Source organism: Adiantum capillus-veneris, chromosome 6 (assembly GCF_014529385.1).
Source record: "Adiantum capillus-veneris isolate H3 chromosome 6, ASM1452938v2, whole genome shotgun sequence".
NCBI classification, from domain to species: Eukaryota; Viridiplantae; Streptophyta; class Polypodiopsida; order Polypodiales; family Pteridaceae; genus Adiantum; species Adiantum capillus-veneris.
In genome coordinates this window covers 28643553-28661378 of record NC_140936.1, presented here as the reverse complement: position 1 = coordinate 28661378, position 17826 = coordinate 28643553, and the positions used below count along the sequence as shown (strand labels likewise).

Here is a 17826-nt window from a genome sequence, read left to right as displayed (position 1 = left end):
GTGAAATGTCTCTCTTCTTTTGTATCTGTGAGATTGCATAAAAGCATCAAACTTTCTATACCATTCATGTGGGGCTTGCTTCAAACCATACAATCTTTTCTTAAGCTTACAGACAAGCTTTTCTTTTCCCTTTTCCATAAATCAATCTTGCTATTCCATGTAGATCTCATCATGTAGGTAACCATGAAAGAAATTTGTCTTGACATCCAACTAAACAAGGTCCATATCTTCTTTAGCTACCAAATCAAGCATATTGCAAAGAGTTGTCATCTTCATAACAAGCAAGAAAATTTCATCAAAGTCCACATCATTTTCTTTCTTAAAGTCTTTAGCTACCAAACAATCCTTGTACTTTGGTTTTGCATTGTCACTTGTGAAAATGTAAAACTTATAGACTCACTTACATGACAAAGAATTCTTATCCTTTCATAATGAAACTAACTCCCAAGTTTGATTCTTCTCAATAGAATCCATCTCTGACTCCATATCTGACTCCCACTTAATCTTGTCATCTCTATTCATGGCCTCTTTGTAATAGGATGCCCCCCCACAGTAAATTAGCATGACATAATCTATTATAGGTACAAATCTCTTGGGGGATGAGATACATGAGTAGACCTTATCAGTACCACCAGATCTTCTTGAGTTGGCATTTCAGCCTCCTCTCTGTCACCCTCCACCATTTGGCTCTACACTCGTGCTAACCTCTTGTGGACTAGAGTGGTCATTGCTAGAGCCTTCTCTTTGCACACTTGGTGAAGTGACATTTGCCCTTTATGGAAAAAGAATAGGTGGGATGATATCTTGGAATGAAACCATCCTAATTTCCACCTCCTTGAGGGGTTGTTTATGCATCTTATTCCAATTCCTTTTATGGCCTGAACAAGCATGTTCACAAAACATGCAATGCTCACAATTTAAGACCGAAAAATAACCAAAATGAGATAATGTTTCCATTCCTTTTAAAGACATATGAGCTAGCCAACCATGCCACAAAGAAACAATAGGCAGCTTGGTTATAACAACTACATGGTTAAGAATAGAAGAAACATGAAGAGGATAAAGTGTACCACACTTGGATCCTTGTGATATGATGAGAGAGCCCTTGTGAATTCTCTAAGATTGGTTGTAAAAGGTAGTGGAGTAACCAAAATCATCCAGCTGGCCAGTAGAAATCAAGCTCTTAGTGAGCTTTAGCACATGTCAAACATTCTCCAAGGAGAAAGTAGAACCATGTGGAAAAATGAGTTTCACATCTCTTGCACCGACTATTTCGCAAATAGTTTTTTTTAGGTAAACAGATCCATGCTTGCTTCTGACATATGTAGAGATCCAACTCCTATAAGGAGTTGGCTTCTATAGGTAAACAGATCCATGCTTGCTTCTGACATATGTAGAGAGCCAACTCCTATAAGGAGTAACATGAAAGAGGTGCCAAAATCAAGAATCCATTCTTGACCACATTGCTTATCTACTGCTACCAATAAACTTGCAGAAAGATTTGAAGTAAACAAAACTTCACCATCATCCTTGTATGTGACTATATTCACCTCCTCAAATTTCTCTTTCCCTTTATCATCCTTCTTATCTTCCCTTTGCCTTCTTTCTTATTCTACATACCCTAACACTCTATGTCCTTCTTTGGCCTAGACTTGCTACATGATTTGCCACAACCTTGGTTCTTCTCTTGAGATTACTTTATGCCTCTATATTCATATACAAGCACTAAACAAAATAGGAAAATTTCTTTGAATTCATCCTAGAAGTCCAATATTCAGGTGCAAGGCCATGATAGAACCCTCCTTCATTTGAAGTTTGAATAGCCTCTTCATCAGGTACACCTTGGTTGAGGCAGTCTCTTGCTACATAACTTTTTCCACAAATCATGTAACATAGTTTCATTCACAACAATCAAATATACCAATTTTTCAAGGTATATATGATGGTCAACTTTGCCAAAGCATCGAGATCTAACCAATTTTCCTCTGACATGTTTGCTAGTTTAGCGGTAGGCCTTAAAATCAACTGCTTCTTCTAAACTATAACATCTTAAATCTTCTCCTTCCACAAACTCAATTTTGTCCCATCAAACATTCTGATATTAAAGAGCTCACATTTTCTTGAAGATTCCATGACCACAAGTGGATTGTTTCACCAAAAATGTGTGGGAAAAAGCCGACAACATTTTGGTAGAAACTTGTGCGGCCCTACGACGCTGTGTAAAGCCTCTCACCCGGTTTGATACCAATTGTGAGAGTTGTGCGGTGGAGTTATACAAATTGGCGCGAGCGAGTATTTTTGAGCAACAAAATAATTGAGCAAGTCCCTTCAAACATTCTCTATTACTTAGAGTGAATTGCAATAGTGCAAGAGTGTTTTCCATTGTTGAAAACTATCCCACAATGAAACACAAATCCCCTGATGACTATTCCCATGGAACCAAAATTAGATCCAATTTCAAGGTTGCCTCTTGCCTAGCTATGTGAGCATCTACTTCATTCAGTGACCCCAAGCCAATGTATGTGCTCTTGCTCTCATCACCATGAAGATCATTGCCATCAAAGTCCTTTGTGCTCTCGCTCTCATCACCATGAAGATCATTGTCATCAAAGTCCTCTGTGACTGACACAGAGCGCACTTGATCATTGCATAGAGGATCGTGAGCCCCAAACCCTCTTCCTTTTCTTTGAGAGGTCTCCTAATTATAGGACTACATCCAAGTTTTCAAAAAAAGTAAACAACCCCTTAAATCACTGCGCAATCACTACAAAAAATCACATTTTACACATTTATCATGTAATCAATACACTCATTGTAATCAACACACTCATTCTATGTTGAAAGACATGAGAATTTTTAAGACCTAGTTGCAGTTAGTGTGCACATCCCATATCCCCACAAGCAAACAATCTACTCCATGTGAGGCAAAACGCTATTGAATAGTATGAAGAGGATGACTAGGTAATTAGGTATTAGCGGTTGTAAAGGCGAAACTTCCATGTAGGGGGTGGTTAAGAAATACCCCTCAGCAAAATTCCAATGGTCATCGCCTTCATTTGCACATACAAATGCTTTTCCTTAAATGAAGGGTATGAGGCTTGCATAAATCTTTGGATGGACCCTTAAAAAACGCCGTTATTGGGCTTATGGGGGAGCCCAATAAGCTGAAGCACACATTCCCCGAACGCCGTTATTGGGCTTAAGGGGGGGCCCTCTAAGCTGAAGCACACATTCCCCGAACACTAATCTAAACCGTAGGCACATACTATTGGCTCAAAAATTCCGTAGATTTCCTTCCTTACATCACTTACCTTGCTGCTGCTGAAGTAAAACTCTATGTTGAGCAAGTTTTGAACTCCTGGAGGCCACGTGGAAAATCCGCATACACTGCACTAGCCAACCAGCATATGAAACGAAATTGATTTTTTTTTAAAAAAATTCATCTGTTTGCTTCACGCCTCCTGCGGCTCATTCCTCCTTTTGCTCCTTCACCAAGCCATGCCTTAAGTCGCTCTGGCGACCTTGCCCTCATGCAAGCTTCACAACACACCTCCTTCTGCTTCTTGCCTTCTCACAAGCCTCGCTAATGCTTCTCAAGCCATTTCCACAAGCCCTATGCTGAGAGAGAGAGAGAGAGAGAGAGAGAGAGAGAGAGAGCAGCAAGCTCCAAGATGAGAATCTGCAGCGGATTCCACTTGTAAAACAGTTTTCAAAAGCGTGACTAGTTTGCAAACTGGCAAGTGATGCATGACCCTACCCCTCCCTTGTCTACTGCTGCGACCAGTCCATGACGGCGCGGACTGGTTGTAGCAGCAGCCAGATAAGGGAGGGTCAATTTTGTTTCTAAATGAGTAGGGTCATTTCTTTTAAAAAAAATATCAAGTAGACTAGGGAGCTGCTATAACAGGTGGTGCCATAGGCAGATAAAGCAGCACAAGAAATGGTTTGTGGCAGGAGATCGTTAAACTACGCGCCTCTTCGGGAAACGATGGCGAGGCGGCATGATGTTGAGGTATTGAGGGTGGACGATAGTACAACCATAATGCAAGTCTCAAGGGCTTTTTGTTTCCATGATTGAAGGGATTGAGGCATTGAAGGATTGAGGCATTGGATTGCAGCCACAGACGTTGGCGTGTAAAAGGAACAACCCTGCTCTTCCGATATGGTTGCTCTTGTTTTGCAACGGATCTGGCAGGCTTTGGAAGCTTTAAATCATAATATGTGAGTCAGGACCAGTGTTCGGGAAAAATGTGTCAACTTAATATCGTGCCATTTTCAATTTCAAAAATGCCGGTTGAGAGCAAGGGGAAAAGGAGAATTCCACCCCAAAATAGACAAAAATAGTGTAAAAATCCAAAAAATTAGCCTAATTTTTAAAAATTTCCTCTTGGCAAATTCAAGGAAAGGAAGTTTGTATGTTTGGAAAAATGATTTTTCCCAAATAGTTAGGACTAAAATATTCTTTTAATCTTGGTCTGGATATCCTAGGACCTTGGGTGTTTTTAACACTGAGAGCGCTCACAACATAGGAGCTTTTAAGAATTTTTTTCTTCATGACTTTACCTCACCATGTAGTAGGCAAATGCACCTGAGACTTGGGCCTTTCATGTGCATAAGAACTTGCATTTGGCCCTGGGTCGGATCACTTCTATTTAATGATCATGATAGACTCATTAGGCAAGAAATAGTCCTCACGAAAAGTGGTTCCAGAAGCAAAATGATCAGATCAAGCAAACTTTTGGAGGTTCGTACAAGGCATCTCCTCAAGATTTATTTTATCCTTGACTTTGCAATTAGGAGGTCTCAAAAGAATTCAACGGCAGCTTAGAAGCCAACGTTGCACGAGCTACCAGGGAACTTAAGCGAGACAAGGACTTTTGGTAATTAGTAAACTAGAGCTTGCCACAACCCTTTTACTCCCTCTTCTCAAAATACTGCTACCACTTCCCTTTTGTCTTGAACTCCTCCCTTAAAATATTGTGTAATACCTCATGCATGTCAGCAACGATGCTCACAAATCTAGAAGACAACAACCAGTTCCCACAAGGTTATGGAGATCTATGAAAAATAGCTATGTTAACCTCTCAATAAATTTAACTTGCTTGTATTCTTTGAAATGAAATCTATTTTACTTAGATCTTTCACTATAATTGTGACTCTGTCAGTTTCTCTCTCAAGCACAGATATCCAGTTCTCTTCAAAAGTATTAACTTCCAAAGGACCACTCTCAATGTGATGCAACCATTTTGAAAGGAGCTAATAACCTTCTACATTTCCTTTGTTGATTTTTTTGATTCTTTAGAATAATTGTCCATTCAACCCCTTTCATGGTCTTGTCCATCCAAACAAGCCCAAATTTGCACTTGCAAGATTCTATTAAAGAATGTCGCTTTCTGTAAATCTGTTTGAGTAAAGGAGACCTTTAAGAATAAATTTTTGTCACAACAGAGCAAAGCAATAGCTAAGAATCTACCTGTTTCACATGAACCTCATAGAATGGGCCCTTCTCATGTGTTCTTAATAGATCTTAAAATGGATTAATTGTTAGTCAATTCTGGTAAAAAGCATTAGACAAATCATACATCAAGAATCTCGTTGAGATGGTCATAAGGTAGTTGGGTATGCGGACTGACTCGCTACTGCTGCTCGCCCCCCCCCTTGCTGCGCCATCGCTAACCTCTCCCCCACCCCCCCACCCGCTGCCCCTACACTGTCCCCCCCGCCCCCATCAGCCCCTGCACGCTGCCCCATAGCCCGCCCACTGCCCTCCTCTCGCGTTGCCATCCCCACCCCATCCCCCTTCTCGCTGCCGCTTGTGCACCTGCACATTACCCGGCTGCCCACATCGCCCTCGTCGTCCCCCCATCCCCCCCCCCTGTCCTGATCATTCCCGAAGGTCTTCTGCACCTAGCTCGGGAACACTTTTCCTTCGGACAAGTGCTTAGCGTACTCGTTTGCAGATTTTCTTCACCGTCCGCTTCTTCGACTCAGCATTACACACAGATGGAGGGTCCAGCTCCACCACAGAGGGACTTGCCTGAAGCTCCCTCGCCCGACCCCGCTGAGCCCACCATTCGACTTGCTCTTTTGCCAACAGAGCAAGCGAGCCTTGCCGCAGAGGTAGAACGCTTGCAGGCGACTTCTATCATCTGTAAGGTTCTCGGCACCCGTCCTAGGAGAGGAGAGCTGCGAGACCTTCTCAAGGCCCGCCTTCTCGCAGAGGTGGGCAAGATCTTGGATGTCCAGATTCTCGGACGGGGATACTACCAGATTGAGTTCGAGACTTCCGAAATGGCCTCCAAGGTCATAGCTATGAGTCCATTGACCATCCGAGCATCACGCGCCCACTTTCGACAGTGGCGACATGGTTTTGACTCGACTTCGGATGTGCTAGTAGAGGAGGCAGACATCCCCATCTTAGTCTGCTTTCTAGGTTTACGGAGGGAGTACCTTCCACTTCTCTCCAGGATTGGCTCCACCATCGGGACTGTCCTGGAGACACCTCGTACGGCAGCATCAGTAGCTTCCAAGGCAGGTGGCATCCCTTCAGTTTGAGTTTTGGTCAGAGATATCCACACGCTCCCGAAGGTCATCCTTCTGCCTTGGGTGAGTGGGGGTTGGTTTAGACAGAGTGTGGAGTACTCGGGTCTCCCGAACCAGTGCTTCATTTGCAGACAGATGGGCCACCTAGCGAAGGCTGGTCCATGGAGGAGACCACGACCCGCACCTCAGCCTCAGCCCCAGCCTGCCAAGGCTGGGCCGCAGCCACAGCCAGCGACACATTGCACAGATTCAGAGCCACCCTCCGAGCGTGGGGCTCCACCAAAGGAGGGGTGGCAGCAGGCCCGTGGCCGTCGACGCCAGGGGCCACAGCTACAGCCTGGCACTCAGAGTGGCCCTCATGTGCCTACTCAGCGGCAGTGGGTTCCCACGGGGAACCGCTTTGGTCCTCTTGAGCAGGAGGAGCCCCGTACGCGAGCCTCCACCTCCGCTTCACCCTCACCAGCCGCTCCACCTTCCGATTTCCCCTTCTCCTCCTCATCCCCTCCCACGCCCTCTGCTCCCGCCCACTCCCCACCTCGCCCCCCTGTCTCTGTCGCCCCACCCCGCTTCTCTTCTCCTCCGCTACCCCCTGCTCCTTCTCCCCCTCCTCCTGCTTCAGTACCACAGTCGACTGAGGAGACTGGTCCCTCGCTGGCGGCTAGGAGATCTCTTGGCAGTGCCTTTGCCACGAGTCGCCTAGCGAGAGAGGGTTAGCCCTTCTTGCGGCCCCCTCTGTAGATTCAAACATCTTCCCTTGTAGATATCCCTCGTGTTCTGACGAGCATTGACCTCCGACGCCGCTGGGATTTCTTCGATTACGGGTTCACTCGCTTTCTCGGCGATTCCGCAACAGACCACGAGGTAGGCTGCTTCAGGGTCCACGCTTTGTTCCTCGCTGCTAGGGGGACAGAGGCCTTGGACTCAGCAGTTGGTTTCTCCTTCCCCCTTTGTGGTAGGACTGAGACAGAGTGGTCCCTCGACTCGCTGGTGGGATGGTTGCATACATAGGTTCTCGAGTTCTCTCACCACATGGGAGAACTTGGCGTTACAGATTTGCTGCAGACTTTGTGGGCACTAGCCAAGTTTGCGGTGACACCCCCAGACTCAGCAGGATGTAGACACATTGTGGTGTAGTTTTTTGCTGATACGCAGTGTTTGCCTTGCTATGTATACATTCATGAGGACTCCTGGACAGAGGAGGTTGCTTTACGCACGGCTCGCTCTGCTTGGGCTTGGACAAGGCACTCACTACAGTCTCGCCTATCTAGAGGACGCTCGGATGCGGATTACTCCCCATCCAAGCCAGCCTCGAAGATAGCCCGTCTTGCTGCTACGGCAGCATCTGTTCTCTCTCGCTCCCCATGAGGATCGTCTCGTGGAACGTGTAGGGACTAGGTGGGCCCCAGTTTCAGCGACAGTGGGGCCGATTGCGTCAGGAGATTCAGCGTTGCCTTGTGGGAGGAGAGATTGATCTCCTTATGCTTCAAGAGCACCATTTGTCTGAGAGCCGCATTCGGCGATGTGGTCAGATTTTGTGTGGACGTTATGATACCTTTTGGTCAGCTGCTTTTGGACCTGGAGGCATCCAGGGTGGGGTATGTATGACTATTGCGGACTCATTGTAGCAGGCCATTTTGGGCAGAGGGATTATTGTGCTAGGCAGGGCTCAGTGGATTACTATGCAGGTTCAGGGTGGCCTTGTGGGTTTCCTAAACATCTATGCGCCCAATGTGGCGAGTGCTCGTGTAGATTTTTGGTCACAGATTGTTGAGTCTTTGGCACAGGTTGACCAGTGGTGTGTAGGAGGGAACTTCAACATGTCGGAGGACCCTTCTGACAGGATCAGAGGCAGCCATGCTACTGTGCATGGAGTCGAGTTAGTAGATTGCGAGAGGTTGTGTATGACTTTGAGGGTCTCGGATACATGGAAACATTCTGGCTTTGTGAGGCCTCCAGAGAGTCTTTCCTTCTCTATATCAGACCGCAGAGTGGGAGGAGTGAATCTATCACGCATAGATTGCTTCTACACTAGTGACCACTTTAGTGACTTGGGGGGATCAGTCGGCATCCTGGGAGGGACATCCTTCTCGGACCATGCACCAGTGATCCTCACAGCGGCAGACAGGCAGAGGAGTGGGAGCATGATGCTTCGCATCCCAGAGTGGGTCTTGTTGGACTCAGCACTCAGAGAGATGGTCGAGGCTCTCTGGACAGAGGGCATGGAAATCCAGGCTCCACTTGCAGACAGAGTGGCCTTAGGTCTAGCTCAGCTTAGCCACTTTTTTCTCCAGGAGTCTCTGGCTCGACGGGTTGCAGCGAGAGAGGAGGAGCAGTGTCTCAGACGAGGCATTGCTTCACTACAGAGGATGCAGGAGTAGCATCCAGACAGTCCATGGTTGGAGGAGCAGTTACAACAGGCTCGACAGGATCTTGCTTGCACAGAGGAGAGGCGCCATGTGTTTGCCTTTCACCGATAGGCATCTTAGTGGACTCAGGTGGGTGAGAGAGTGACAGGTGCTTTTTTTGAGACAGTGGGACCTCGGCACTCGCATGCCAAGGTCAATCAGTTGAGGAGACCCGATGGATCAGTTGTTTGTGGGCCCGAGGATATGCGTGCAGTTGCTACTGACTTTTACCGTGAGTTACTGTCGGCGGAGCCCCAGTCAGAGAGATAGGATGCATGCGGGGAGCAGGTTTGGGCACAGATGCCTTGTCTTGTGACTGAGGAGATGCGCCAGAGGCTAGAGATACCTCTTCAGCTTGAGGAGCTACACACGGCTCTTAGGGCCCTCCCTCGTGGTAGTTGTCCAGGTGAGGATGGGCTGACTCCCAGCTTCTTCTTGGAGTACTGGGACCTGCTTGGCCCAGATCTTTGTAGTGCCTTTTAGTATATTCTGCACACAGGAGTGATGCCGGATAGCATGAGTGAAGGCCTGATTTACCTCATTCCAAAGGAGGGTGGCTCCTTGGATGAGATTCGACAGTGGCGCCCCATCACCATTCTCAACTCAGCCTACAAAATTCTTGCCAAGGCTCTGAGTTTGAGGATTCAGCCACTTTTGAAGAGGGCCTTATACATGGGACTCAGACAGGTTTTGTCAAGGAACGCAGTATCCTTGACAACATCTTCACTTTCTGGGAGGTTTCTACCCTAGCACGACTCCATGGGGAGGACCTTGTGATTCTTCTTCTCGATTTTGAGAAGGCATACGACAGAGTTGACCGGGAATTTTTAGAGGGCACGCTATGCAGGATGGGCTTCTCAGATGCTTGGATCAGAGGGGTGTCATCTTTGTACAAACAAGCTCACAGTCAGGTGCTTTTGGCAGGAGGTAGAGGTGAGCGCTTCATGCTCACACGATCGGTCCGACAGGGTTGTCCTCTTGCCCCCTTTCTCTTTTTGTTCTATGCGGAGGCGATGAGCAGATTTTTCGTGTCACAGCAGGTTGGTTTGAGGGGCTTAGCACTCCCTATACGGGGAGATGAGCTTTTGGACGCTGAGTTTGCCGACGAATCAACCTTGTACTTAGAGGGCAAGGAGGGCAATTTACACAGATGTGAGCAGGCTTTGGAGACCTTCTGCTGTGCATCGGGCGCACTGATCAATTGGAGAAAGACAGTGGCTTTCTCGGTTGGCAGTGCTCCTATGCCAGATTGGATGCCAGGAGAGGGTTTCAGGTGGATTCCTCCAGGGACTGCAGTTTGGTACTTGGGTTGTCAGGTTGGTTTGGACTTGTCCCTCGAGCAGCAGATTTCCCCTCTTCTCCTGTCCATCAGGAGAAAGCTGTTACATTGGAGCTCAACACGACTTTCGTTGGCTGGTAGAGTAGTAGTTGCCAACCGGGTGTTGTTGGCGACTATGTGGTACATCACTTCTTGCTGGATCTTCTCGAGTTCTTGTATCAGCCGGGTAGAGAGGCTGATCAAGAACTTCCTTTGGTCAGGTCGTGACACTCTAATTGCCTGAGCCGAGGTGGCTTGGTTGGTCATCACACTTCCTTGTTCTCAGGGAGGACTTGGGATCATTGATCCTACACAGCAGAGCAGAGCCCTTCTTGGGAAGTTCGTCGTCAGAGGAATTCTTCCAGGCGAGGAGCCCTGGAAGGAGTTCTTGCTGCAGAGGCTTCATGCCACTGTGCCTCAGTCAGGAGGCCCTTGGCAACCTTCGACCAGATGGATTTTTACAGAGTTGCGCCGAGTTGGTTTGAGTAGGAGACTGGAGGACCGATTCGCGGTGAGTTTGCTTCGATCTCGGGAGCTCTTACGGCGTGGCCTGGAGTAGAGACAGCCGACGTGCACGGAGGAGCGCCCACGGCAGCCCCTCGTCTGGAACCCCATGGTTAGTACTCAGAGAGGCCACTTGGTTGGGAGTCGGCCTCATGTTTCTTGGGGTCCCATGGCAACAGGTCCAGCGCACTCTCTAGGTGACTGGCTAGCGTTCACAGGTTTGTTAGAGGAGGTGCAGGCTGTCCAGCTACAAGGTATGAGAGAGGTGCAAAGAATGTGTCAGGACATCTCAGAGTCAGTTCCAGCTGAGTGGCTCACGCCTCTCGAGCCAGTAGCACCCCTGTGGATGGGAGCCTTCACACGACTGGAGGTTCTCATTTCAGTCAGGGCTTGCTCAGAGATTGTACCAGCCCTGTTCTTCGAGCTTCAGGGTGGGGGACGATTACAGCGAGTTGCAGTAGAGGCCTTGTAGGTAGCAGAGTGTTGTTTCCAGAGGATCCGATTTGTGGGCATCTGTGGGAGGACTTGCATCATCGACCCTGACCCACCAGCTCTTGAGACAGGACACTGGCGGCTATGGGCTTGGGAGTGCTGTCCACTGGCACGAGTACAGTGGGATCCTGGTGAGTGTCTATGGAGGGACCCCTTATCTTCTGCAGACCGCCCAGGAGTCCCCTTTTTTCAGTACACTGTTTGGCTTGGACGTCATATACTTGCATCACATAGAGAGGCCCGCCCCGCTCCAGCACGTCATTGGCAGGAGGAGGGCCTCACAGTCGAGTTCTTGGCAGCTTTTTGGCAGAGGCTGTGGGACTCTAGACAGCCGTGGCGTGTCACTTTGTTCCAGTGGCTGGCTGCACACAGAGCCACAGCAGTAGGGAGCTGGCTTGTGCATAGTGGTATCTCGACCACATGTGCAGCCTGTGACCAGTTGGTGGAGAGTCAGCATCACTATCTTTGGGACTGTCCCTCGGCCCAGCAAGTGTGTCTATGAGTTCTTCGGCTGATGCCTGCCCTCTCCACGGCTCGACAGTACACTTGGGGGGAAGCGGCTTGGTCCACCCTCATGGGCCCGACACTTCAGTTTGAGCTATCTTCCACCAGTAGGATGATAGTGATGCAGGGGGGGCGACCTACTCTCCAGCCTGCTACAGATCTTACTCCACAGGAGTGGTGCAGTGAGAGAGAAGAGTGTTGGGAGCTCATCAGCGGCCTAGCTCTCTGGTTCATCTGGCGGGCCCGCTGTTTTCGCATCTTTGAGGCTCGCCCTGTGCCACCAGCAGAGACTATTCGTGACTTTTGGTTAGAGCTGATCCATACTCTCAGAGGACAGCTTGAGGGACTACAGGTCAGCTCTGATCGCATGCGGGAGCGCCGCAAGGCTTTCGTTCGACTCTGGTGCCCTGGGCCTTTCTACACCATTTTCCAGGGGATGCCCAGATGGCACTACTGTCCACCTGTGTGGCTCTTCCCTCCTCCCATCTCTTGATTTAGCCTCATTGTATATATGATGTTTTTTCATTGGGAGAGTCTCCCCATCATGCTTGTTGTAGCCCTCTCCTGCAGAGGTGGATGTAGCCCTATGGGCAGTTTTCATTAACTAATAGAAAGATCTTTTTCTCTTGGAGAAAAAGGTAGTTGGGTATGCTTGAGCTCATCATGCATTGGGCACACCACTTTATCATTTCCATTGCATACATCATTGATGTAGTTGCAGTGGGTGCATCCACAACTTGCTAGCAAGGGAAAAGGGAGGGCAACTCAAGGGTTCTACACTACGAAGCTGAGATGAGAGAGAGAGAGAGAGAGATTGTGCTTGTTTTAAGCACTTATTTTTTCCTGCTTACAAAAGTGGACTTGTTTCACACTTTAGGCTTACGAGGTTGTGTGTTGACTTTTTGCAAAATCTAGGTGCCAAATTTTTGGTGGACTATTTCTTTTGAGTATGAAGACATTGCTTGTGTCTCGAGTAATCTATTTTCATTATGGTTCGAAAATCTCATTTTTTTGTCGATTAAGTGTCAGATTTGTGGTAGTGAAAGTAATGTGCATGGCATAAATTTTATCTTTCACCATTGTTGCTCTTGTATCAATTTGCTCAAATTTATCTTTGCTCTTTTTTTTTTGCTCGGTGATTAGAAACCCCCGTGAGGTGTGCGGTGTGTGTGCAAAGAAGGAGATGGAGACATGATGTTTTGTGGTGTCCTAGCTCACAATGTATGAGCCACAACTTACTCTCTTATCACATAAAGAATGAAGCCTATAGTGTGCACATGTATTAGGGTTAGTGAATTAGATGGGCACCTAGCCACTTTGGCCTTTACCCCAACATCATGGCCGAATCCGCAATGTATAAAAATGTTCAACATATAATGCAATTCTTTTCACTTTATGCATTAAAATGTTATTTATTATGTGATTTCAAGGGTGGATTAATATGACCAAAATTAAATTTTGATGATCATATTGTTTTAAAAAGGCCTTTCTCTCTCTAGAATTAACAACTTTAAAGAGATAAAACTCATGGAAGCACATGAGCAATTCCAAGAAGTTTTTCTTGAGCATTGAGAAATACCAAGAGGGGGAATAACCTCATAAGTAAAAAGGATAATTTTTTATTTTAAAAAGGTTCTTCTCTCTCTAGAATTGACCAGTTATAGAGAGAGAAAGAACAAGAAACCAAAGCTAGGAACTACAAGGAAGTGAAATCTAGCAATGAGAAGTGCTGGGAGAATAATGCAAGCTTTACAAGTGCATAAGTGATTTTACCAAGATAAATAAGGGTTTTATAGGGTCCAAAAGGGTTAAAAATGACGTCGAACTGACTAAATTATTACTTATGAGCGAGAACGGGGGTTGGAGCCATGGGTTGATGGACTAAAGGAGTGGGAAAGTAGGCCGAAAGTTGGGGAAAGGGGCTCAAGTGCTCATTCAAGCCACAAAACAAGGAGGCACCATCATGAAGAGTATCACCCAAGATAGAACAACCAAACCCCAACTTTTCCTGCCAAAAATAGTGATCCAATTTCCTTTTTTCAAAAGGGGTGCATGAAATGGCTCTAGCTCTTGATATAAGGCACTGTTTGTCTCATATAGGGTCTCTAGACAAAGATCTCATCAACTTCTACACTCTCCATCAATGTTTTTTTTGCTATCTCATACATGCTTATGTACTTACAAGAGGTAGCCCTCTATGGTATTTAGGCTAGGGAAGGTGCTACACTATACACTCCTCTCCTTTCTTATGTAGATTCTCTTGGTTACATAAACTATTGAAACCTTGAGAAGAGAAGTACATCTATACAAGAGGGACTACTACGAGCTACCAAGATGAAGGGTTATGGAGATCTTAGACTCCATCGTTCTCCAATTGTATTGACTCTAAGAACCCACCATGGTGATGTAAGAGCTCTTCTTTCATAAGAGCATGAGTAATACAAATGCCTTTGGAGGGGGGGTCAGCCTCATGAAATTTGACCATCTATACTATGTTGATTTCTTTCCTTGTTGCTATTTTTATGCATGCTTCAGTTTATGTGTTGCCTAGTCTTTTATTAACTTGTTATTGTTATTCACTTGCGGTCATTCCATTTCAATTAAGGGAATCAATTGTTAGAAGAGCTAATTGCAAATTTGGTTTCAAAGGTGATCCTTTGAATGGTTTAAAAATACTAATGTAGAAAGAATTATGTATTCTCCAATGGGAAGGGATGTCTAATCATAATGCATTTTGATCGAATCATTCAAGTATCATTTCTGTTGTTGTTGCAAAACACACATGAGTGAGTGATGTTATATTAAGCAAATTAAACAATTACAAGATTGTCCCAACTCACAATAAGCTAGGGCATCCATAGGACCAGGAGAATACAAGAGGGGGTTTCAAACAAATGAACATAGATGACCCAAGCTATCCCTAGCTTACCAACATCGCATTGATGGCCCAATTCCGTTCACCGAGGTCCTTTGCTTTTACCAAATGAGGCGATAGTTCTTTTCTTTCTTGCATGATCTCTAAGAAGCAGGCACAAGAGAGATCGTTCTCAAAGACTCTCAAAGGGTCCCTATAAGCAGGCTTGACTTTTCCTCTCTTATCCAAAGTGGGCAACCAGGTGAAGTACATAAATGGTTTGTCAAAATCCAATCAACCAACATATCATTGGAAAGATGCCATCTTTAGATTGAATAAGCATTTCATGAGAAATACCTTATTGGATGCCGATGGTTTCTCGTAAAGGCCGTCAAGTGAATTCATCAAGTCCTCTGTGGTCTTCATCTCCGAAACATTGAAGGCCACCGTTGATGCCAAGCTTAACCGGATTGTTCCCAATGCCTTTCAATCAAGGAAAATCCATGCTTCATCTGCCATCATTGCGGGGTTCTTTGCAAGACCGCCTAGTGGCAAATAGAGGTCCTTATGGTAGAGGTAGTCTTCAATTTGCATCTTCCAATGTTGGTAGTTTTTGCCGTTGAACTTCTTGATCTTGAGCTTCCCTTCCTTTGCCATTACTCCCACTCAATGCAAGCAATCCTTTCCTTGAGATACTTTCACTACGAGAAAACCTTGCTCTGATACCAGTTGTTAAAAAATATGACGTAGCTAAGTAGATAATTGGGTAGTTTACTTAATGGAGAGAGATAAATTTTCACACATGAGAGATTATAGAGTGTAGAGAGAGAGAGAGAGCATGATATACGTGGTTCACCCAATGTGGGCTATGTCCACAAGAAAGTAGCCACTCAATGACTTTAGTACTTCAAAACAAGAAGTAGATTACAAAGGTATTACACCCTTTTGGATCTCCCGCCTTGCTTCACTCTCACCACCTCACATCAACTTCACAATGCACCACAATGCTTCACAATCCATTTTTGTGTGTAGTAGAGGCCTGCTTTTATAGGCCAAAAGGGATGCCCTCTCTTATGAGAGGCAGCCGTGTGTAGCCGCCCTTGTGTAGACAAGTCCAAATCGAAGCCTCCAATCCGCCCATGTGTGGCCGCCCTTGAGAAGACAAGTCCATCTTTGAAATCGACCACCGCAATTGACTTCCGACCACCGGCCCACCAGCCATTTACTATCGGCCACCTGCCAAACGATCGGCCATTTTCCAACCACTTTTCGGACGCTATCTGGTCGTGAAAATTTTGGTTTTTGACGAGTTATTTTTCTTCATGTATGATGGCTTCTTCTCATAATGGGGGCCTTAAAAATGTGCCTTTTTAACACAAAAAGTGACAAGGAGTAAATCAGGCTCCATACTTAACAATCTCTCACTTGGAGACTGACCTCCAAACCAAACGTATGATTGCTTTCCATCCTGGCTTCTTATTCTTGAATACTGATTGAAGATGAGCACAAGATCAACTTCTCCTTGTTGACCACCTTTGTAAACATGTCTGTAGGATTTTCACTTGTATGCACCTTTCCTAGCATTAGTTTCCCTCTTCCAAAAGTGTGCGTCTGAAGTGATATCTCACCTCAATGTGCTTTGTATCTATATTGGATTGGAATTTGTAGGTTGGATCCTTTGATTTGGATTTTGTTGCTTCCATATTCTTGTCTTTAGAGGCTTCCTGCATAGGCACTTCAGGGATAGGCATTTGTGTTGAGAACTTGGTCTAGGAGGCATTGTGTAATTTTTGCCTCCACTCCTAGTGGCCCCTTTTGAAGACCCTTCATCCCCATTCTCATGCATGCATTTTTCTTCAATGACATCCTCATTGGAATGACATTTGGCAATGTATGCATGCATTGACAAAGAATCTGTAGGGTTGTTCCAACCTGTCTCTAGCCAAATGCAGTCTCTAGCTTCATGTTAAACCTTTGTAGTCATTTTACCCTTCATAGAAGATTTTATAGTGCATGGCCATAGCTCTCCAATCCCATTAGATTCCTCTTCTGCAACCTTGAATGATCCTTTTTTCTTAATAGGCTCCACCTTCAACCCATAGGTGGCTACCTCAACCATTGAGATGGTGTGGCTAGTATCCATGTCCTCAGCTAGCTTCTTCATCTCGCCTTTTTCAAAGTTTGTCCCCAAGAGCTTACGTGTTTCACTTCAGTGAATCTTACCATATTTAAAGAAAAAGGTTTCACAATCCCTCCTTGCATGGTCAGTACTATCACACCATATCCATCTATTTACAAAGCTTTCTGTGTTTTGAGTTTGTAGCCTTATCGGTTAATCTAATAGTTCTCCATTTCCCTCCAACCTTCTAAGCTTTGAATTTAGCTCTTGCATTCCTTTGAACTAACCATATAATCTTGTCACTCTTTGGAACCGCAATTACAAGATTTATGGGACTCTCAAGAATGATTGGGTCTTGAGTAGGGCTAACTATCATCCTGTCTCTCTGTCATTGTCTCTTGGCTAGTAGTGAAATTACATCTTCGACCTCATTCCAATTAGTCTTCAAGCCCTGTTCTACATCCTTACCCTCAAGTAGAAACTCTAACATCTCTTGAGTCTTTTTACCTGCAGCCTAAAAAAATATCTTTGGCTTCTCTGAGTTTAGGGAAGACTTTTTAAATTCCCTTAGCCATTTGGTAGGTAAAAGACCCTCTTTTGGCCTAACTACCCACTCTAAAAAAGTCACCTTTATCACCCTTTTGGAGTATTCCATGAAATAATCTTCTTTTAAGGCTAATTTGAATGTTTCCCATGTTTCCCCATGCTCATTTTTAATTCCCCTTGCATGCTCTCTGATCTCAGGAACCATAGCTACCTCAAAACTTTGTACCATCTCTACTTCGGGCACTCGATGCAGCTCCATCTCCTTTGCATACTTGTTACATATTTACCATTGAGTTTCTCCATTTTATTTACCACTAATTTGATCTCTTTGGTTGAGGAAAGATCTCTCCTTTGAGTAGCTTGTTAGTAGTGCATAAACACCACAAAGGCTTGAAACATTTGCATTGTGACAAGATCAAACCACACCCCCTATTGCTCTTGTTGCTCCATCGCTTTAAATATTTGATTTGAGAGCTTCAATGAATCTTATGAACCCTCACCCTAGCCTACTTCGGGTCCGGTTCACCAAAAATGTGTCAAG

General features: G+C 45.7%; 1 pseudogene; it reads right to left on the bottom strand.

The window, feature by feature from the left end:
• Positions 1-17514, bottom strand: part of LOC147455286 (serine/threonine-protein kinase VPS15-like) — a 67318-nt pseudogene extending 49804 nt beyond the window's left edge.
• Between the last annotated feature and the right edge of the window lie 312 nt (positions 17515-17826).